The sequence below is a fragment of the Jaculus jaculus genome, chromosome 1 (assembly GCF_020740685.1).
Source record: "Jaculus jaculus isolate mJacJac1 chromosome 1, mJacJac1.mat.Y.cur, whole genome shotgun sequence".
Taxonomy (NCBI): Eukaryota; Metazoa; Chordata; class Mammalia; order Rodentia; family Dipodidae; genus Jaculus; species Jaculus jaculus.
In genome coordinates, this window is record NC_059102.1 from 266,786,419 (window position 1) to 266,809,935 (window position 23,517).

Here is a 23,517-nt window from a genome sequence, read left to right on the forward strand (position 1 = left end):
TTCTGACCCTATCTTGGTGGCATAGCTAGGATTGCTCTCACAAGGTAGAGTAAGCGTTAAGCATTTATAGTGACTGTGGGTCTTAAACGGGTGGTTTATTTGAGCTGAGCTTTTAAGTTGATCTCTCACGTGTTAAAGTACCACTTGAAGTTTGAGAGTGTTTTCCTTGGAGGGTAACACTAAGGAAATAGGGACCCCAGGTAGCCATAGGGATCTGAATATTGCTGTCCTCACTGAGTTCTCTTCACAGATGTAGTGCATGCTATGGCTCAACTCTTATACTTTATTAGTGGCCATCCATCACACTAGGGGATTGTCATACTATCCAGCCATTGCTGGAAGTATGATGTCACTATACAGGGATATAATTCCATGTGTGAATATTTTTCAAACCCAGTTAAACTTCCACGTGGGTACATTCTTCACTGTCCATGGAGGCTGACTTTACCTTTCAGAAATACATAGTCTACATCAGAGAGCCCACTGCCAAACACTAGCTCCTCCTGATTGTCCTGTATTTGACCCTGGGTCTCCTCCCATTCTGAATTGAATTGCCACTTATCCAAATAAATAGCTACTTAGTGAAGTCAGAAAACTTTTTTAAAAAAAGGAATAAATAAAGCAAGGGTGCATGTTTAGAGGAATAGAGGATAGTGGATACAAGAAATATACTCAAAGGAACAAGCTAAATGTAGGTGGGACTCAAAGGTCTTCTTTTGCAAGAAGAAATGAAGACAAGGCAAAGAGGTCCCTTTGCAACAATTGTGGGCAAGGCAGCCAGGAGCGGCTGTTATTTCAGAGCAAAACTGTTTTTGAAATCTCTGCCATTCACAGTCCAGAAACCCTTATGGGTCATGCCTGAATACCTTCCATGTTTCCCATGTAAAAATACACAGTGAGAGGATTGGACATGCCCTATGAATTATACCTTATTTATTATCATGGGGCCCTCCCTTTTTTTTTCCGTCATGCTTTAGAATTATGGGCTGCAGCAGTTTTTAATACTGTATTTATTTTAGGGGAGGAAAATGTTTTTCTTCAACCACAACATTCATGCAATACCAACTGCTGGCAGTTTCCCCGGTATTTAAGGAAATATTGTTGTAAGACTTTTATGTTCTGTACTTCAATCAGCCAGAGCCAGCAGTATCCCCATAGAAGGACCCTCAGCAGACCATTTTCAGCATTTTGCTACAATTAAACTCCTCTGGTTTTAGCCCTCGGGCAATTTAGTACCTTTTTACATATGCACATTATGAACTTTTGACCAGGGTCTAGCAGTCATACATTAGAGTGCTGCTCTTGAAAGCAGGCTTAACAAGTTCCTCTGAGTATTGCACTTGGAGTCAGTTGTGGAAAAGGTAATTTAAGCAACTTGCAGTGAGGCCATTCAGAATCTCAGAGATGATCCTAAATATCTCTCTCTCTTGCTCACACTTCTCCCCCCTTTCTTTTTCTTCCTTGTCTCCTCTGGAAGCTAGTAGCAAGAGCTTTCAAAGTCTGTGATTGATCTTTTATTCAGTAGCTAACGAGGGCTGTGATTCTATTAGCGCGCTACAAGGCAGGAGAACAGTGATTTAATGAAGTGTCTAGTGAGCTGGCCATAGATTTATCCTGTTGTCGCTAATTTGCAGTGCCGTGGTGAGCATAAAGGAAACGGGACTCACACTGCTATTAAGCAGGTATTTCCTTAGTAAATTGTTGTAAGGTCAGGTACAGTTATGTGAGCAAAAGCAATGCCTTACCTCTTCAGTGTCTGCCAATGACAGCCGCCGTGCTGAGCGCTCACTGAAGTGGAACAGGGAGATCAGAGGTCCGTCTCCAAGTCGCCCTTAGCAGAGGTACGAGCAGATGAACTGCCAAGTAGGAGTAATAGAGTCATAATTGGTGATTAGAACTGGAAAGGTGCAATAACATCTTAATACAAACTGGCGTATGTTATAGTTACTGTCAGTTGTTGTAAACTCGCCCAGCCGCTTGGACTAGTAACATTCCCCTTGATTAGCTCTGAGAACAGAGGCAGCGGCTCCGGGACAGCCACACCAATGATGTCCAAGCAACCTTGGTTGCTGGGCCAGCCAGGGTCTTGCCCTATTCCTGCTGTGTTTCTTGAGCACCCAAGCTTACCCCCCTTGTACTTCACTATAGTAACCTTTTTCCATTACTCTGGTCTCCTCTCTTTCCGGGCATGGTGACATTTGTGCACACTGGTGTTGAGGCTCGTTGAGCTTTTGTTTTATTTGCCTTTGCTAAGGGGAGGTATTCGCCTTGCACGAGCACAGTCGCCCCCTGCAATTCTGTGCTTATCGCAACGGATCTGCTCGTGCTGTGCCAAAAAGAAAACAAGCAAGAAAGTAAATACACGGCATGGGGGGGAGTGGGGTTATACACTTGGAAGCAGCGTTGTCCAGGGTGTGCGGAGCTAGCCCACATGCAGTGCACATGTTTGAATGTCCTCACAGAACATGTAGATGGAGCCCATCGTTGATAAAGACAATTGAAGATACTCTTTTTTTTTAAGGTTTTCAAAGTAAGATCTTGCTCTAGCCCAGGCTGATCTAGAATTCACTATGTAGTCTCAGGCTGGTCTCAACCTCTCTGGGATCCTTCTACCTGTGCCTCCTGAGTGCTGGGATTAAAGGTGTGCACCCCAATGCCCAACTTTTGAGGATATTCTTACAGGACACTTCATAAAATGCCAGGTTACCCATAGGGATAGCCATAGCAGAGCAAGGGCTGTGAATGCACACTGATGCTTGCAGATGTTTTCACATCTGTTTATTAACTGTTTTTTTTTTAACTCACAGAAGTTCTGGTACTCTCCAGACAGGCTGAGCAGCTATCATTCTTGATACATATACAACTGATCATTTGCACTGGCTCCTGTCTGCCTCTGTAGTTGCTGGGTTAGTTGTACCCATCTAGGTATTTTTGCAACGGGACCTGGTTGGCTTGTTATTTGTATTGCTTTGAGTTGGTTAAGCCTTATCTGGATACCTGCCTGGGTGAGAAAAATGAGATAATGTGTATGAATGCCTCTTACTAATTCTGCACCTAGTAGATTCTCCCTCCCTCCATTACTCTTTCCCTTCTTCCCTCTTTAATTCATTCCATGGTACTGAGGGATGAACCCAGGCTTTGCACATGCTAGGCAAGATCTCTACCACTGGGAACCTTCCCAGCAGATATTTCTTGATTCTGTGGTTGTGTGACTGTTGGTTGAAGCTCGGTCACAGAATTTTCACCCTGATCCATAAAACCTAGGCAATGTTCATGCCTCCTTCACCCTAGGGCTGACATGTGTAAGGCTAGTTAATGTTTATGATCAAGTGGAGAATGTTAAGGACTGTTTTGTAATAGGGTCCTGTATGCAAATGGGTTTCCAGTGATTTAAAACCATGAGTCACACATCCACGTTCTGTGGGATGTACTTCTGGGTCTCAGTATGGCCATGTTAAGCATGTAGCACTGATGCGGCTATTTTGTCACCAGAGGTCTCCTGTAGAAAAGAAACAGTAATTATTTTGGTCTGGAGATCAGAACAGAGGATGAACAGAGATGGAGTTGCTCTAGGCACACCCACCTTCATAAAAGCTGGGCAGAGCCTGGGTCCATCCCAACAGAGACATGGCATTACCGATGCAGAGCTCTGGGGCTCCTTGCCTAATGTGGTAGATGCAGACACACATTGGCACACTTACTACTCAGTAGAATTACAGGGAAAGGTAATGAGAAGAAGGAGGGAGAGAGACATACAGGAGTGGGGAGAAAGGGAGAGGAAAGAAAAGGAGGGAGATGGTTGGAGCCTAGCTCACTCTTTCCTGTCCACAGAAAGCATCTTGCTAAAAAGTAACTGGACAGGAACAGCAGTGACAAATGACTATGCTGAGTGCTTGCTGTGTGCTCACATCTCATCTAACCTTAGTCCATGTTTTCAAGGAAACTCATTTCCTAGATGTTGAAGCTACAGTGGAGGAGTGATGTCAGAAGGAAGTCTGGATTGGCACCCAGATCCATTCACACTTTCTTTTCATCTGTACAGAGGTGCTCTTCATATCTGAGCTGTCCCCAGGCCAAAGTGCTTGCTGTGGAAGACTCATATTGGGGGAGTGGGATGTTCTCCATGCAATGCTGTCACACCCTGAAGAGATGAGCATTGCTGTTCTCCATCAGTTCTGAAGATATGTTGTTGAAAGAAGAATAGTGTTACAAGTGGATGCATAATACGGGTTGGAAACTGCCGCATAAGGCCATTTCCCACAGTGGCTCTGAGGGAGCATTAGTTAAAGAGCTGTCAGTTTTATTCCATGACCTCAAGCCTGATATCCCTGAAAAATAACTCACATATACCCATAAGCTCTTAACCTGACTTGATTTTCAGAAATCTGTATTTTCCACTGCCACTAACCTATTTGGTATCATGGTCTCCATTTGTGTGCTTCTTGGTATGTGGGTTACCAAACTTTATTTTATTTACCTCATAAATAATGCCTGTCATCAGGGCATCAGTAATGTAACCAAAGTGCATATATTTTGAAAAAATAATCTATGTTCCATGGACATTCTATTTCTTTCTGAAGCAGTCAGTGATCATTAGAATCAGGGTTGCAGTGGTACAGGCTTTTGTTGTTATAAAATTAAAATAGTCTAGCACACCAGACACAAGGGGTCACACATCATACAATCCCATTTATATATAATATCCAGAGCAGGCAAGTCCACAGAGACAGAATGCAGTTCGGTGGTGGTTTCTGTGGGTGAGGGGCAAGGGGCATGTGGAAACACTGTTAGTGGGTTTAAGGCTTCCTTATAGGGTGGAGGAAACACTTTAAAGCTAGATAGAAATCATGGAAACACCACTGAACTGGACACCTTAAGATGGCTCATTTTGTGTGCTATGAATTTCACCTCGATAAAAGGGGGAGTGTCACATACAAGGAGAGATGTTGCTACACATGGGGAATATTAAGATCTTCATTTTCTCCCTTCCATCTGCACTAAACAATCCTACCTTCGTACCGTGAGCAGGAAATGATGGGGTCAGGTGAATGCCAGATGAACAGAACTCAGAGGAAGAAGCAGGACCCACCCTGCATGGTGCTGTACACAGAGCCGTGGAGAAGCACGCCTGCCTTATCGTCTTTTGGCCATGCTATTGATTGGTTATGTGTTTGCCCGTGTTGTTAATAATGTATACCTTGAAAAAAATCTATGTGCATTATAGTCTTTGATCTTACCATGAATTTCAAAGCCAAAGATTCCATTTTCTTTTTCTTTTATTTTTAATTTTCAAAGAAATTGACTAGAAATAATTTTAAAACTTCCTTCCCATTTTCTGTTGGAGCACTTCTTACTGACCTGTACCTGTGTTAATGAAGTATGTATTATGTGCATGTATGTGATAGATATAAAGATAGATATAAAGACAAATATGTGTGTGTGTGTGTGTGTGTGTGTGTGTGTACACATACACATGTGTACATATCTTAAGAGAATTATAAAACACATAGAGTTCAGGCTTACTGTACTCTAGGGCTGAGGAATATTTGAATAGGAGACTTACTGATCTTGTAGATTAAAACAGAAATTAAAGGCTTTAGACTAAGGCAGGATCAAAGGCTGTCTTTTCATTGTTCTTTTATTGTTTATTGACTTCAAAAAGACTTTTTCATTTAAACTGACTTTAATGTCTCTTGAATGCTCTTTTGTACAATGACTTTGAAAACTCGGGGATAATGTCTTCATTAAGTGGAGAAAAATCTTAGGAAAAATATAACCGTAACTTGGCTTTCATTAGAGTAGAATGAGATAAAGCTTTGCTTAATTAATGTCTGTTTTCCCTCTGTTCAGAATTATAAGGAAAAAGGGGGCTGAAATCAGTGCTGATAAAAGCTCAAAATAGACATCATAGCACTGAAACTTTTCCCCCCTGTTCTTAGAATTTGGGGGAACATAATTCATAATACTCTTATTACAGGAATAGAATATTCTAGATACTCTGTCCTTTGTGGATATAAAATGACTCCAAACTCAGTCACTCCACTTACTTTGGCTTCTTCCTTTTTGGCTTTATTTTCTTTGTGTGTGTTTCTAGACCCTGTTTCGAAGTGGGTAGTTCTTGGGAGTGGAGATCCTATCAGGAGGCTTTCCTTTTTACTTAACAAACTCTAATCTTCGATTTTTTTTCATAAGCCAGTGACCAAGAATCATCTCTGAGCTTCTGCCTCCACTACTTGGCAAATGTCCCTGGCCTCTGGTTGTCTCTGGTATCCCCTAGATCTTAATGGTGTCATGTCTTTCTCCCTGTCCCCTGTCTACTTTCTCTCTCTTTTAAAATATTTTATTTATTTATTTATTCATTTATTTATTTATTTATTTATTTATTTATTTATTTATTTGAGAGAAAGAGACAGATAGAGAGAATGGACAAGCCAGGGCCTCTAGCCAGTGCATACGAACTCCAGACACATGTGCCCCCTTGTGCATCTGACTTATGTGGGTCCTGGTGAATTGAACCCGGGTCCTTATGCTTTGAAGGCAAATGCCTTAACCACTAAGCCATTTCCCCAGTCCCTTAGTTTCTCTTTTTTGAAAGGCATTCTGCTCTTTAGGAACAGAATGAACAGAACCTTAGGAACACTGTTCTACATTACTTTTCTTTTTCTTCAGACTTCATGGCACCGCAACTCTGAGCCTCCTCCAGTGGTATCTGCTGGCTCATCACACTGGAGCCTCATTCCACCTTTCCTATTATGTGAAAACATGGCAGAGGAGCTCGACCCAGCAGAGTTCAAACTGAATTTCCAGATCCATCCCTCTGTGTCCCCACAGCTCAAGGGAGGCATTTCCTCAAGAGGTCAGGATGGTAGTTCATCAAACATCGTGGTTACATCCAAGTAGAGACCGGGGTGCAGCAGCAATCTGCGCCCTGATTATAGCAATGTGGTGCCTGGAGCTGGCATTGCCACGGATCTACGCTGGCTGTTCCTTTGAGAAAACCAACATCGGAAAAATCTACTTGTGACCTCTTACCTGTGACCCCTTAGTGATGTTCAAGAGTGAAACTTTCCCTGGCATCATGTCTGTCTGGCCTCTGGTAGGTCTAAATGAATTATCTTTGCTGCGCTGATTGTATCTAAGGAGAGTGGGTGGGTGGATTTGTAGGTAGAAGCGATAGTTTTGCTTTCACGCCTGTGCACTGTGCTGGCCTTCCCCTTTTTCAAATGCTCCAGTGTAGTAGAGTCCTGGATTCAGAGGCAGGGGAAAGTGGCGCAGAGACCTCACTGTGTGTGTGTTGTTCAAGTCCTCTGACATTTGTCCCTTCTCCTGAGATGGTAATTAAATGTCCAGACCACCCATAAAGCATTTGAGGACTGCTCCTATAAAGACATTTCCTTTCTGCAATTTGTTTTCCATGCAGAAGGAGGAAAAAAAGGGAAATACAGGACTGTGTAACTTATAAAAACCAAGTGACAAAATGTATCTGTTGACAACGGCTGGCGGCAAACATGGGCAGCAAAGAGACCAGGGTTCTGCAGTTGAGACTGTGGCTCCACAATGCAGTGACAGCAATGTTATAAATCACCCGTTCAGCATGAAGGTAACTTCTGCTGGAAGCATATCATGGGGTCTGCAGAAGACCCTTTTGATAAAATGGGTCTCATTAAGAGATATGAAAAGGCACTGCTTTAAAGCACTGCAGGGCACTCAGACTTATCTTCCAGTGAAGAATAGTATATGGACTTAGCTTATGCTTTGCATACCCTGGATGGACCATAGTTTCTTGCAGAGAAGTGAACCATTGAACAGCTGAGGTGATACTCCATAATACCTAAAGATGCTTTCTGGTTGTTTGTTTGATGTGTTTACAACAAACCAGCACAAGTGACCTGAGATAAGAGACAATAATCTGTGACCAAAAAAAATCATCTAATTTTCTCAGGGTTTCTGCAATGTTTATGTTTTAGGTTGATGTATTATTAGAGTTAATCCTGGCTGCTAAAGCAAAGCCACACATGCACAGTAGTTTAGACATGGTCAGAGTTTATGTCATGCTAATGGAAGGTCTATGGTTTCTGTTTGGGGGTGCCAGACAGCTCTCTTCTAAACAGTGACTCAGGGTCCCAGGCCCTTTCCTCTCGTTGCCCTGCCTTCCTGTATTCACTGCTTTCTGTCTGCTTTGCTTGTCGACATGAAGTTAGAGCAGCATATAAGAATGAAGTATAGGGGGAATATTTTAACCATGGAATGTAGGCGTTGTACACATTTGTGGGTGACAGGAAGCCAGGAAACAGTTTAGTTATATGTCCAGAAAGAAGTAGGACATGAGTCTTTACTCTGGTTGCTATAGTATTGTTGGAAATCACTTAGGATTCTTTTTAAAATATTTTTTTTCTATTTTTATTTATTTGCTTGAGAAAGAGGACGATAGAGTGAGAGAGAGAGAGAGAATGGGCACACCAGCACCTTAGCCACTGCAAGCAAACTCCACATACATCCACCACCTTGTGCATCTGGTTTATGTGGGTCCTGGGGAGTCAAACCTGTGTCCTTTGGCTTTGCAGGCAAGCATAGTAACTGCTAAGCCTACTCTCTAGCCCCACTTTGGACTCTTAATCATCGTTTTTACCCAAGTTTTTCATGGTTTTGACTCTAAATGTACTGAGATAATTAACCAAACTTCCTGTCCTCCATGACCTCAGCCTTGTGCAGATGCAAAACTTGTATTTTGCAGTGCACTAGATGCCTTTGCCTACCTCCTGCTGCAAAGGCCAGAAAAGAATGGTACTTGATAGACCTCTGACAAAGTTCTGTCCACAAAATGCAGAAATGTACAGCAGCTTCTGGGTAAACCTTTTGCTTTCCTGGAGAAGAGACAAGGCATTGTGCTGGGTTTGCTCTCCCTTTCTTCCTACCCTGCATGCTGATTGGATGCCTCCAGCTGCTACAATCTTCCTGCTTCCTGCACCCAACAAGCAAGAAGCAAAAGTCAAAAGAGTTTTAGAAAGAATGACCTTCACCTTGCTGAGCCTTTGAGAAGTCTTGGCATCCACATAGCAGTCAGCCACATTTCTTCATCCAAGATCTGCTTTTTCTCTTCCTGCCAACTCACAAGCCACTAACAGAATAAGAATGCAGGATGCTGCAGAGCTTTAAAGAGAGGCTGTGTCTGGGTAACCCCTGGGGCTAAGGGGTCTTTTATCCCTCACTTCATTTGTCCAGTTCAGTGTTTGCAAATAGTAATGAAGTTTTGCTTCTAAAGGGAATGTGCCAATGCACTGTTTCTATAAGATGATCAACATGGGGCAGCTTTGCTCGGTGTTTTCATTTTCGTCTTGGCACATTTTTCTTGTGGCGAGTTTGGGTTATGATAATCTCAGAACTGATCATGCACAGAATGTCTGAAGTGATCCTGGAACTTCTTGCCTTTCCTGCTTTTATCCCCTTTTCCTCTGTGAGATATATATATATATATATATCAAGACACATTGATAGGATAGGGATTGTCTGGTGGCCTGCTGGTATTTAAATATTTTTATTTGGTCCACAGTAGTTAAGATGATAAAAATAAATAGTCCTTGAACGTCATTTAGCCTGAATGAGGCTGGAGTTTCTGTTGCTCTTAATCTTCACCAGCAAGCAGAGGCAACATCAAAATGAGAATGATAATAATAATTTTCCATGTGAAGGAATACTGTAAACATCATCATGAGGTAGAAGTACAAACATATTAAGAAGGGTTTTAAAGTTCTTAAATAAATCAACTTGCAATGTGTTCCTTGCCACCCATTAAAACTATTCCAGATAACTATTAGAAAATAGATGTGGTCACTTTAAAAAGACCCTGCTGCCTGGGTCCTAGGACCTATCAGGAAGACAATAATAGTGCCCAGTTGCCAAGGAAACCTAAAGCCACATGGGTTATGTATGGCCTGAGGTCCTGTAGAGTAGGGCAGTGCAGGACAGCCCTATTTCCTTAGAGACTTTGAAGGGTTAGGGGCCTGTTTTACCACTTTCCTCCTCAGCCTCTGTGACTTCTTTCACATAGCCTGTGCGCAGACACATCTCTTTCCCTGAGAAACTCTTATCAAAGACCAACTCGCTTTGTTCTTCAGATTTTCAGAGTACCCCTCCCAACTTTTGCCACCACTGTGCCAGCTTGGCATAGTGCTTCCAATTCTCCTAATAAAAGCTTCAACTCCGAAAGGACATTATCTCAGCTGCTTCTCATCCAACCAGCCTGTTGCTCTCCTTCCCTTCTAGCATTATCAGTGACATTTTACAGATTTTATTCTTACACTTACTTTAAATATTACAGTGATACTTTTTTAAAGAAATATTACATACTTCAGACTTTTCACTTTATTCAGTTAACCCATCCTTTTGACTGTTCTAGTTAGAGATTATAATGCTCATATTTGCCCATAGCTATTGTTAAGGACCTATGTTTACAATCTAAGGATTGATTTTTTTAAAAAAATTCAAGGTTGAAAGAAGTATAAGTCGGGGTTGGAAAGATTGCTCAGTGGTTAAATCTGTGTGCAAAGCCTGATGACTTGGGTTCAGTTCCCAGGCACCCACATACAGCTGGGTACAAAAGGCGGTGCAAGCACATGGCATTTGTTTGCAGTATGAGAGGCCATGGCATATCCCTGCATACTATATAAATAAACAAATAACTAAATCAAAAAAGAAAATGAAATCAGAATGCTAACACTGTAAATATGCACCCTTGTGCCTGTGCCTATTTCCAGTTAAAACCTCAACTGTGTTGAGGTGTAAGGGCTGGCTGTACATTGCAATTTTATCACCTACTGCGTTAATGATGAAATTGTGAAGCAGGGCTATAGGGAATGTGTTAAATATTGTATCACATAAGCCAAGTCCATCATGTCTCTAGTTTATTCCAGGTATATCAATTCTGGAAGCCTTTGCTCATTTGTAAATATCAGAAAACTTCTAGCACCATAATTGTTTGCCAATGAGGAAATTCATAAAGTTTAGCATGTGAATCTTTCAACAGAAATAAACTGAACTGATCTTTCTGCTTTGTGGAGAGAATACACTTTAAATGTGTTGCATCAGGTTTTGCTATTTGAAGAAAACTATGATATTTTGTTTTCAGATTTAAAAAAAAATGCATCATCAAGCCTGGCATGGTGGCATACGCCTTTAATCCCAGCACTCATGAGGCAGAGGTAGGGGATCACCATGAGTTTAAAGCCACCCTGAGACTCCATAATGAATTCCAGGTCTGTGTGAGCTAGAGTGAGACCCTCCCTAAAAGGGCTTACTGGTTTACCTTGTTCCTGGCCAGTCTGAAGTTCAGCACAGGTGACAGCAAAATATGGTCCCTGGCCACTGTGCCCTGCTTTTTCTTTCTGTGCTGCTTACCAACTAAGAATTCTTACATTTTTCAAATGGTTATAAAAAATAGTCATAGGAAAAGTCCTTGTAATGTATGTAAAATTCGCTTTTTTTTTTTTTGGTTTGTCGAGGTAGGGTCTCCCTCTAGTCCAGGCTGACCTGGAATTCACTATGGAGTCTCAGGTTGGCCTTGAATTCATGGGAATCCTCCTACCTCTGTCTCCCAAGTGCTGGGATTAAAGGCGTGCGCCACCACACCCAGCTAAAATTTGCATATATTTAATCAAGTTTTCTAGGGGCTGGAGACATAGCTCTATTGCTGAGCACTTGCTTGCAGAGCATACATAAAGCCCAGGATTTGACTACAAACTCTACAAAAAAAAAAAAAATGAAGTTTATTTAGGACACAGCTTTGTTCATTCCTTGACTTACTGTCTTTGGTTGCTGTACCTTTATGGTGGCAGAGATAAATAGTTGCAAATAATATGGTATGGCACACAAAGTGGACAGTAATAAGGGGTTCCATTTATGTACTATTTGCTTCTTTCCCTGTGAACAGAAGAGAGTAAGTGTAGGGTTTTGTTTGTTTTTGTTTTTGTTTTGTTTTGCTTCTCCTTACTCAATGAAGAGCGCAAAGGTTGGAAAGTCAGGCCTACTGCTGATAGGCATCTCATGGCCATTTTATTTTTTTTTTAATTCTTGCTACTTAGTAAGTATCTACCCCAATTTTCCCTGTTTGCCTAACTCTTTATTCCCATGTCCTCCCAAGGTGAGCAGTAAGGTGTCAGCAAAGGAGACTGTATGTAACTAGTGATCCTCAGCAGGCCAAAAGAGAGTGACCTTTAAGATAATTGAGACAGGCATACCACCCTTCCTGGATGTGGCACTTAGGGTATTAATTTAGGGATGGCGAAGAGAAAGTGCTTTCTCTATATCTGTTAATTCCTTGGAGGAGGTTCTGTTCAGAATGAGTAGTCTTGAAATGTGTAATAAAGTTACCTATCAGACCACTTTTACAGAGAGATTTAAATGTGATAATAAGAATAAAAGAAAATGAAGGGACATTGAGGGCATCTTCTTTTATAACAGCTCTTGGTCGTGACTGTTAAGCACACTGTAAAATGACTTTTATACATTTATGGATTGAAATGGTTCTGCTGAAATTTTAAGTGTTAACATTGTTCAAACTTCCATTACCAACACCTCTCACATTGTTACAAAACAGTTTCATATTTGACATTTTGATCAGAGTAGCCTGGGACACTTTGTACTAAAGCTCTCATGCCATGCAATAGGCAAGCTCTGCTTATTTTGATTTGAGTACCTTTTTGTAGGAAGCCAATATATTATATTTAAACATTTTACCTCAATATAATTCTCTACCAATTCTAACAGAAGATGTTTTTTACAGAGTGAGGAACATTTTTTCATGGAAAATAAGGATATTTTTCTTCTTAGTATGAGTCCTTCTTGCTAGACTTTGGTGGGTTTTTTTTTTTCATATTCCTTAAGGCTACCATTATGCAAAATATAGTTTATAAACTGCACCTTATCTTTTGTAACAGCTTTATTGAGACATAATTCACATGTCATTCAATTCAGTCATTTAAAATATACAATTCAGTGGCATTTAGTGTATTTGCAGAGCTGGGTCGCCATCACCACAGTCAATTTCAGAATATCTTTATTCACCTATCATGGTCACTTCCCAGTCTGTAGCGGGCTCCCTCCTTAGCTCGTGGCACCCACTAGTCTGCTTGCTGGCTTTAGGTTTTGCAGCAAAGTAGAATCCTATACTCTGTGTTGCTCTGTCATTGGTTTCTCTGTATGTGTGAATATGTGTATGTGTGTGTGGGGGGGGTTACATGGAGACCAGAGGACAGCCTCTGGTGCCATGCTTAGGAATGCCATCCACCTCCTTTGAGATGGGGCCTATAATCAGCCTGGAGCTCTCTAAGTAGGCTAGACTGGCTGAGCCTCTAGCCCCGAGGATCAACCTCTTTACTCCTTCTCAGCACTGGGATTATAGTATGCACCACCATATCAAGCATTTTAAATGAGTTTTGTGGATACAATACAGGTCCTCATGTTTATATGGCAAGTGATTTACTAACTGAGCTATTTTCCCAGCTCATCACTGGTTTCTTTCACTGTCATAATGTTTTCAAAATTATCACACTTTAAACTGGACATGGTGGTATATGCCTTTAATTCCAGCACTTGGGAGGCAGAGGTAGGAGGATCACCATAAATTTAAAGGCCACCCTGAGGCTACATAGTGAATTCCAGGTCAGCCTGGGCTAGAGCAAAACCTTTCCTTGAAAAACAATTAAAAAAAAAAAAAAAGTATTACACTTTAAAATACAGTCCCTCACTTGCTGCTTTTTATCCAGTCTTCCGCTTGCTGCTTTTTTCTTCTAAGTGCAAAACTAAATGTGCCTCTATGCCTGCAGAACTGGTTAGCACTGTCTCTCTGCTGATCTCTAGTACCACCACGGCAGCTATGGAAGTGCTTGTTGCGTACATAAGTGGTGGGTAAAACTAATGGCAGTTACTCCGTTCTTAAAATCTCCCCAGTATGCCTGTGCACACATTAGGAGAAAAGGCCAGCTCCTTATCAGCTGTGTTCATCTTTAGAAATGACAGTGAGAGTCCCACTGGTGTTAGAAACTATCACTGTTATTTAATTTGACTTAATCTTTCCTTAAAGCTACCACTGTTATTTAATTTGTGTTAGTCTTCCTTTCCTCATGAATTGAGAGCCAAGGACCTCCCTCTCTTCCTCCCTCCTTCCCTGTGCTGTTTGGGCCTTTCTTCTTACTGTGCGTAGCTGTGAGAGAACCTTCTTCAAATGCTCCTGGTGCTGAGATAAATCATAGTCATTAAACATTCTGGGTTATTTCTTCCCAGAGTTTTTGATGGGAGATTTTTAAAGGGATGATTAGTTAAAAGTTAGACCTTTGTAAACGTAGATCCATTTTAAGGAGGCTAACTTTGGTTGAAGGCAATTGGAGCTATAAATTTCATCTTGACTGACAGATGAGTTTCATATTTTCTTATGCATTGAGAGGAATTGGGATGTATACACCCCTGGGCCTTCCTTTCCTGCACCTCTCCAGATTCTTCCTCTATTGTGATTATTATCTTGGTTTGCCATGAATGGGCCCTGGAAACACTGCATGTGTTCCCAGTGACAAATCCAGGCAAATTTTGGCTGCAAGACAGGTGGTGGATGTACTAGATGATATTGGAGAATCACCTTATGTTTTTATTCCGAGGCCTGTTCCCCATTATCAAAGAGGATGGTGAGTTTGCTTAAATTATAAGCTAGCTAATTGCTTCCTTAGTTGAAGATTTAAATGAGTTCTAAAGCAAAATGTATATCTCCAAGGGCTAAGTAGCCAGGATACAATAGGCAATTGAGATAGCAAAAAACAATTTAGAAATGCTCCCTCCTCCCTCCTCCCTCTCCCCTGCTTCCTACTGCCCTTCCCTTCCTCCCCTCTTCCTTCCCTTCCTTCTCTCCTTCCTTTCTCCTTTCCCTCCTTTCTTCCTCATTTCTTCCCTGTGTTATCTCTCTTCCTCACTCCTTCTCACTCTTCCTCCTTTTCTTCCTTCCTTGGTATTTTCCTTCCTCCCCCTCCATTGAACCATTAGGAATGAAGTGATATATCTGTGGGCTTTTGCTAGTAATTAAATAAATCACTTCCATATTTAACACAATCTTGAGTTACTAGGTGATCATCTTAGGCACTCCAAAGTCTAAGAGCCCCTGAAAGCAGTATCCAAGCATAGATATTCCATAGCACGTCTTACAATCTAAATATTGCTTTTAGTGTAATCGAAGCAGTGAGAGTAGTCACAGCAGTTGATGGACTATTTTTCAAATTGATTTCAAAAATGTATTTAAGGGGATGATCTTCTAGTCTAGATTACCTATTGATTTTTAATATGAAAAGCTCATTATGTAAGCAGTAACTGCATATAAAAACCGAGCAAACCTTTGCATAAATCCTTTAATTGAATTTCCAGAGCCTGTGGTTCCACTTTTTTTTTTAATTAAATCTATTTCTTTTTTTAAGTGTTACTGTGTAATTTGCATGCTGTGAAGAGGCCCTGTCCCAGATAAAGTGCCATTGATCCTTATTAAACCTCACCTCTGGGCTTGCTTAAAACTAACTGGAAAAATTAAAGTGTTCATGCCGCAATGCACTTACAGCTTTTGTGATAGGATTATGGAAAAAAAATAATAAAACTAATTTCCAGGGTAGAATTTATAATGTAAGATTTTATTTTTTTTCAATTTGATAATTAATAGTGAAATCATATCACATATATAAATCACATTTTAGCCTATAAACTGAAATGGCAATTAGGAAAGATAATATATACTTGATGTAAAACCATCATGCTGTATGTGATAACCCTTTGGCACTTTAATTTTTTAATTGTGGGAAGGAAAGGATGATGAATTTAAGTCAAACCCATTAAATGACGGGTTTCATTGGAAAAATCTGATTCTTTTACTATGCCCTCTATTAGGGGATTTTTAATGTTAGAATGAGGGAGTGTAAAAGATATGGAAAAAGATATTCTGGTTATGTTCACACTAAAATGTATGTATTAGAATTACCAGGGGAAAGAAGAATATAAAGGCTGCAATAGGTTTTTCTATTTTTTAATACCTAACATTTGTTATTTTAAAAGCAATAAAATCCCCTAAAGAAATATTCATAATCAATAAGAAGACAAAATATGGAATATATTAACTGAGTTATAAAAATGTTTGTACTATAGCACAAAATGAAAAACACAGCAAGTTATGTACGGTTTAAAATGTAATCAATTTTGAGGTTGTATACAAGGATATAAATGATAAACACTAGTAGTAGCATTTTTAGTAAAGGCTGTTACAAAATACTGTATTTATGGCCTATTCCATTCTGTTTATAGCTCATTAATGTAGAAAACAAACACAGTGTATCCATCTTCCCAGACAGCCTAAAATTCCCTTAAATGATATCTTTAAATGGAAATACTGAGCTCATTTGATCTGTTTCTTCTTTAAACACGTTAGGTTGACAGGGAGGACATACCACACCAGGGTTCTTTCTCAGTCTGGGAGGGGGAGCAGAATAATGATGTCTTGACCCCTTTCTACAGAAAGAGGGCTCATCTAACACTTGTACAAATGGCTTGGTAACTACCCATCCTCCCTACCCACCCCACCTTCTTTGACCCCTCCCCATCACCAGGAGAGCCTTCCCACCTTTGCAAGATGCATGAATTCTTCCATGCCACAAGGGGGCTGTTGAGTTACTGGTGCGCTGCTTTGGCTGGCAGGAAAGTTTTAACGCTCCTTCCAAAGGTGCTTAATTTCCTGCCGTGCTTATGAATATGCATTCAGTATGTGCTCAGCAATCCAGCAGTTCAAACGAGACAGCTGGTTCTGGTGGTAAGGTTTTTGGTTGTTCCCTCTCCCCCATTTTCTTTCTCCTTCCCATGGATAAGCCTTCTCTAATTAAGCTGGTTTTGTCATGTAATTCTATTAACTTATTCCCACTATTTAATTCGATTTCGATTTGTACATTATAGCTCCTTTTCTCCTTTCATTTTGTTATTCTGTAGACGTTTCTAGCCTATTATCATCAACAAGGCAGATGCCCATGGCTGTGGGAGACACAGACTTAGATATCCAGGGTTCTTAAAATGTAAGTAGGGTTTAGCAATGATCTATTTGTTTTCCATAATGTAGGCAGGCTCAAAAAGGAAAAAAAAAAAGTCTTTGTAAGCACAGAAATTTATTTTAAATGTTGCTTTTCTTTGTCTTTTGACTATCATACACTCTGTCTAGCAGTGTGTAGCTCCATCCACCCATACTTTCAGGAATCCATTACTCTGTCCTTTCCTCCCCTCCCATTTAAGTCCATACTTAGCCATCTCTTCACCCATCTCTCCATCCATCCATCAATCCATGCATCCAATATATATTGAATACCGACAGTGAGTCAGGTACCACTTCAGACAGTAAGTACATATAGATATAGATTTGGGTAGTCATTGCCTTCAGGGATTTCATTATGTGGGTTGGGGGTAAGAAATTCTTATGCCAATAATTTTAACAGACAGAAGAAGAAAAGATCTAACTCAGCTTGAGCAAAGATCAGATTTAGAAAAGTCTTTCATTGTAATGTGGAAGCCTTTATAAAAATTATATAACTATAGTTTATTTGAACTTTGTAAAATGCTATTATCATACATAAGTATCAAGAAATTGAGGGATATAAAGATGATAGTTTTAGACTGAAGTCTCTTTGTAAAAGAAGATAGAGAAGAGAGCCTTTTCTGTTCATCTCAATGGGCCTTGGACTTTATAATAAAATACAGCAATGTCTGTGCACAGAGGGACTCCGTGCCTACCCACAGACTTCTTCACTCTCTTATCTATGGCTCATGTTGGGCCATTTAACATTTGTTTTGCTTTCATATACTTTTCAAGGGCATTTTAAAAGTGTTTCTTAGCTGGAGGGATGGCTTAGTGGTTAAGGTGTTTGCCTGCAAAGCCAAAGGACCCAGGTTCTATTCCTCAGGACCCACGTTTGCCAGGCACAAGGGGGCGCACATGTCTGGAGTTCCTTTGCAGTGGCTGGAGGCCCTGGTGCTCCCATTCTGTCTCTCTCTTTCCCTCTTTCTCTGTCAAATAAATAAATAAAAAATAAAATACTTAAAAGTGTTTGTAAGGAGTAACTTGGAACACATTTATTAGTAGACTGGTTCTTAGAACTGAGATGAGCAGTTGGGTATTAGTCATCTGTGGTATGGAATGGCAGAACAGATACTCTGTGTTGTAGTACACATACAATCCCATAAACTCCCACTAGTGAAACAGGTTGAAGAAGTTCACTTGCTTGCTTTCTTAATGGCAAATAGCTTATGCTGTTTCTTTTGTAATATACCAACATTTATGGAGTATGTAGTCCTGTGATGAGTGATTTTAAGGAGCTAATAATTTTATTCTCCATTTCTGAGTGAAGAAATTGAGGCTCAGAGAGACTCAGTGCTGATCAGTTGGGAGTTACACAGTTGGTAGAAGGCAGAGTACTTACAGGTATCATGTCCATTTTCCAGATGTGTGTTATCTGACAGCCAATGGTGTGTTGATTTTCCAAGGAAAGGCCAAACAGACTTCAATCTAAAACTATCATCTTTATATCCCTCAATTTCTTGATACTTTTGTATGATAATAGCATTTTACAAAGTTCAAATAAACTATAGTTATATAATTTTTTTAAAATTTTTATTTATTTGAAAGCGACAGACACAGAGAGAAAGACAGATAGAGGGAGAGGGAGAGAATGGGCGCGCCAGGGCTTCCAGCCTCTGCAAACGAACTCCAGACGCGTGCGCCCCCTTGTGCATCGGGCTAACGTGGGACCTGGGGAACCAAGCCTTGAACCGGGGTCCTTAGGCTTCACAGGCAAGCGCTTAACCACTAAGCCATCTCTCCAGCCCTAGTTATATAATTTTTATAAAGGCTTCCACATTACAATGAAAGACTTTTCTAAATCTGATCTTTGCTCAGGCTGAGTTAGATCTTTTCTTCTTCTGTCTGTTAAAATTATTGGCATAAGAATTTCTTACCCCCAACCCACATAATGAAATCCCTGAAGGCAATGACTACCCAAATCTATATCTATATATACTTACTGTCTTTTCTCTCTGTCTAACAAGAGTGTCAGGGATTAAAAACAAAACAAAACAAAACACAGTGTAGCCTATAACAAAAGAAGGAAAGTCATAGCTGTTCCCAGATGTTGGTTGAGGTGGGGATCCAGGTTTTCAGGGATAGAAGCTTATGTGCATGGGAGGCTACTTTTTGGGAAGGACTCTTGGAAAAGTCTGTGCATGCCAAGGTTCCATTAGCTCCCTGTATGGTAACTTCAAGGCTATGCTAAATTTTGCAAACCCAAACTGGATCTGCTTTTTGAATCTTTCTTTTTCTTTTCCTATCTTCAAATGTAAAAGTCCTTTTACCCTTTGAGTTTGGTATTGAAGGTCGCTCTGTTTACCCTTTGAAGTGGGTTTGCCCTCAAAAGCATTGCATGGCCTCTGTCTTCCATGAGCCGAGGCCAGCTCCCTGGTAGATGGGTCCCTTCATTCACCAAAGTTCATCCCCAAAGCATTGTCCAACATGGAAGACTTTTTCAAGAGTTTCCTTTCTTTCTGCAACCAGGTTATTTTTTTTATTTTTTATTTTTTAGTAGTCCTTAATGGTCTTTAGTGACGGAAGTAAGTGACACTGATCAGTGGAGGCGGACAGTAAGATTTATAATGTATTTGTGCTAGCTGATTGCCAACAGAACTGCCCTTTCCCAGCGGTGCTGTACGCAGACTCAGAAAATCAATAGGGATTAACCTCTGACCCCTGCACATACTTACACTGTGGCTGCATCGCTTACCAATATTTCATCTGTTTCACTTACTGCTGGTACTTACTCAATAGTGTGGCCGATCTCACAAGATACTAATTAATTTTTTAAAATGTGCCATTGCTTGAAGCTGTGATAAAACACCCCATCTTTGGAAATCAAGGCCCTTTTGGTTTATTAAACTCACATTAATTAGCCCTAATTAAAAAAATGGAAAGGGACATCCAGTGATGCAAGGGTTTGCTTCGCTTACAGAATTCCCTTGTGGTTAGCAGCAGGGGAGAAGTCTAAGGCTGGAACAGGACCCTTGTCCCCTAGTGTGGGTTGGAAGATGGGCCCTGTTCAGCAAAATTGCTAATCTTATTTAATAGACGTACCTTATTTTTCCTGTTAAAGGGTTCGTTATAGATCAATAGTTATTGAAATAAATGCAACACATCATTTTGAAGGAAGCATGGGTACCTGTAATACCTGGTCTGTTTGCAGCGTTCAGATGCATGCCCACATGCGCTGGTACGAGCTGGCCGTTCTCTTAATTATTACTGTGGAGCATGGAGGGCACAGAATTTGAAGTGATTCACGTTTGTTTCACCTTATTCTTTAAGTTTTGGCATATGGTAAAACATTATGCCTTTGTCTTAGAAATAGAAATTGTTGTAGATTTCCTTCATCCAAGAGTCTTTTGTTCACAGGTTTTTCTTTCTTTTTCTTTTTTGCAAGTATTCGTATTCCCCAGAGTTTACTTACACTTTGCTATTGATCCAGCAGCTGGAATTTGAATTGGTCGATGTACTCTGTAACTTGTTTAAGATACCCTACCTGAGCTATTAGTTTAAATAATGTATTCATAAATTGATTAATCATTACAGTAAGACTTATTAGCTGCATTTATATCTGCGTGTTATCCACAATTGACTTGTAGTCTAATCATCACACATGCTTAAGCAGAAGTTGGCTTTTACATTACAATTTAATAATAATTAAGCTTGAAAACCATAGTATTTGTGTGGAGAAGGTGAGCAGAGGCAGGTCTTTAATGTTTGGGCTCCTTAATCACTTTGCCATGATTACTTTTCCTAGGTAAAGATGTATCATTCTCCCCCCCCAAAAAAAAAAATGAAATATAGGAAATGCAACAGTGTCTGTCTGTGGGGAGATAGTGATCATGATTGTCAGAGCTGCCCTTAGCTCAGGTTCATGGAAAGGATGCAGATGGAGAACAGTGCTCTCCCGGCAGTGGGTATGTGAGAGCCTTTCCACTGGTTTTCTAGGGGTCCCTGTATCGTGCAGCTTATGTACCTGGGAAGCACTCCTACACTGTGTGGTCCTCCCGTGCTGCCAGCAAGCTTAGCACAGGTTAAGAAGCAACAGTCCCAGTCTAGTAAGTCTCCCTGGGAACCAGGCATGTTCGTTCCATCAGACCTTTCACAGAGCTTCCCAGCCATCAGGGGTCCATGCTTCGTGGTACAGGGGATAGGGCTGTATGCAGTCTTTCTGAGTGTGCCTTATGTACATGTTCGTGTGTGCATGTGTGTTCACACATGAATGGCATATAGAGGCCAGAAGTCAGCATCAGGTATTCTTCCCTACCTTAGTTTTTGAGACAGGGTATATTTCTGAACCCTGGAGATCACTGATTGATTTTGCTAGGAACACTGGCCACTGAGCCCTAGACTATAGGTGTGCACCCCTGCGCCCAGCAAATTTTACGTAGGTGCTAGAGATTTGAATTCAGATCCTCATGCTTGTACAATAAGCATATTACCAATATTCTCAGGCCCCGGTGTGTACTCTTTTAAAACGAATAAACTACATTTTGAGTAGTTTTGAGCTCTGTGAATTGGGGTTGGAAATAGTTTTTTTGTGACCTCTGCCCCCGACTTGCCATTACCTTCTTGAACTTTGTGCACTTTTAATTCAACCACATGTCACTTTGTACAATCTTGTAGGTGGTGGATGTGAAATTTCAACTGTGCAGTGAGCTCTCCCATCTGGCTCATACCTAACTTCCTAATTAGCCCTGTGTCAGGTTTGTTGAGGGGTGGGCAGAGTCTGCTAAACACTACCCCCACCTCCAAAACAACTGAATCCCTTTCTTCCTCCAGTTTTGTTGACCTCACCATGTGATTTTACAGATTCATAAATCCTCCTTCAAAATATTATTCAAAAACCTGCTAAATTAATATATACTGTGATCTCTTGGTAGCAGTGAGGGGGTGCCTATCTCACAGCATGCATTTGCTCAGCTCTGTTGCAAGGGCCCTGCCTGCCGAGTAAAGGACATCTGCTCACAAGCCAGCGATTATGCCTCCAATTCAGGGCAGCACCTCTACCCGGAGACCTGCTCCAGATGAAAGACAGATTGCTACAGCACCACTTTTCCAAGGGTCCTTCTCCCCGGCATGGGGTTCATACATTATTGAGAGCAAACCTACTTTCCACCACCACCCCTCCATGAACTACTTTGCCAACCATATTCAGAATGTCAGCGTGGATCACTTTTGTACAAAGGTATAAAGGGCCAGTCAGGGACCCTCAACAGATAATTTATTTATAATGTTTAATTATTATTGCATGGATTTATTAAACTTCTTGGTTCCCTAGGAGCTCATGTAGCTGCTGACAAGAATTTGCCGAACTTGGAATAATTTTGTTGGGGAAAAATGAATTCCATGATGAGTGTTGTCACCATGTTTCTGAAGTCTGTGTGGGTGGTGTCAGTGTGCTGGGAAATGGCTAACAACAGGCTTTCTTGGCATAGGGTAAGGTGTATGTGCTGATTACTGTGGTGTAAATATTCCTGCCTGCCTGATTTCAAGATTCCAGTGTGAAGTCATTGAATGTCAATTTAGAAATGTGCAGCCCACACCAGTATAGGAGTAATTCCACTATACACAAATAAATGATAGATGTCAGAAATCTCAAGAACATAATAGTAGTCAAATCTACTAAAATTACCCACACGTCTTTTTTTTTTTGATGTGTCCATATGTGGGGGGGCGTGAACATGTGTGTGTACATGTGTGGGGGTATCAAGATAACTTTGGATGTCACTCTCGGGATTTTTGTCCCTCTCTTTTTTTCTCTCTCTCTTTCTCTCCCTCGCTTATTTTGAGACATTGCCTCTCATTGGTCTGGAGTTTGCCAATTAGGCTGCATTCGATGGCCAGCAAACTCCAGGGATCTGTCTTATCTCTTCCTTCCCAGCTCTGGCATTACAAGTGCATGCCACTAAGGCCAGCATGTTTGCATGAGTCATGAGATCAAATTCACGTCCTTATGCTTGCAAGGCAAAATCTCTACTGACTGAGCTATGTCCCCAGCCCCAGGTGTTGGCTTTTGAGTGTCTCTGACCTTTGTCCTTTTTATAACTTATTTAGTCATGCATTTGTATAATTATAATGATATTTTATTATGCATGTAATGCATGTATCTGTGACCAACGCATAAAAGTTTTGAAAATTTAGTAGGGACTGTCCCAAGCTATTCAAGCCTGCATGTAGCATGTGAATATGTGCATTTAAACTGCATTTTGAGGTCAGATGAAGCTCCTAATTTCATCCTAATGCTGGTTTTCTTTTTTCCTACCAGAGTATTCTTACACAATTTTCCACTTGGGTGTGACTAGCTAGTTGGCATGCTGCTAAGTATCCTCGACAGCAAGCAGACACATGCATCCAGGCTGGTTCATCCCAGACAGTTCTGTTGTACTGATATTAAG

General features: G+C 40.8%; 1 protein-coding gene across 5 annotated transcripts in view; it reads left to right on the forward strand.

The window, feature by feature from the left end:
* Wwox (WW domain containing oxidoreductase) overlaps window positions 1-23,517 on the forward strand; it is a 1,097,314-nt gene that overhangs the window by 355,330 nt on the left and 718,467 nt on the right. The gene's annotated exons all lie outside the window — the stretch shown is intronic.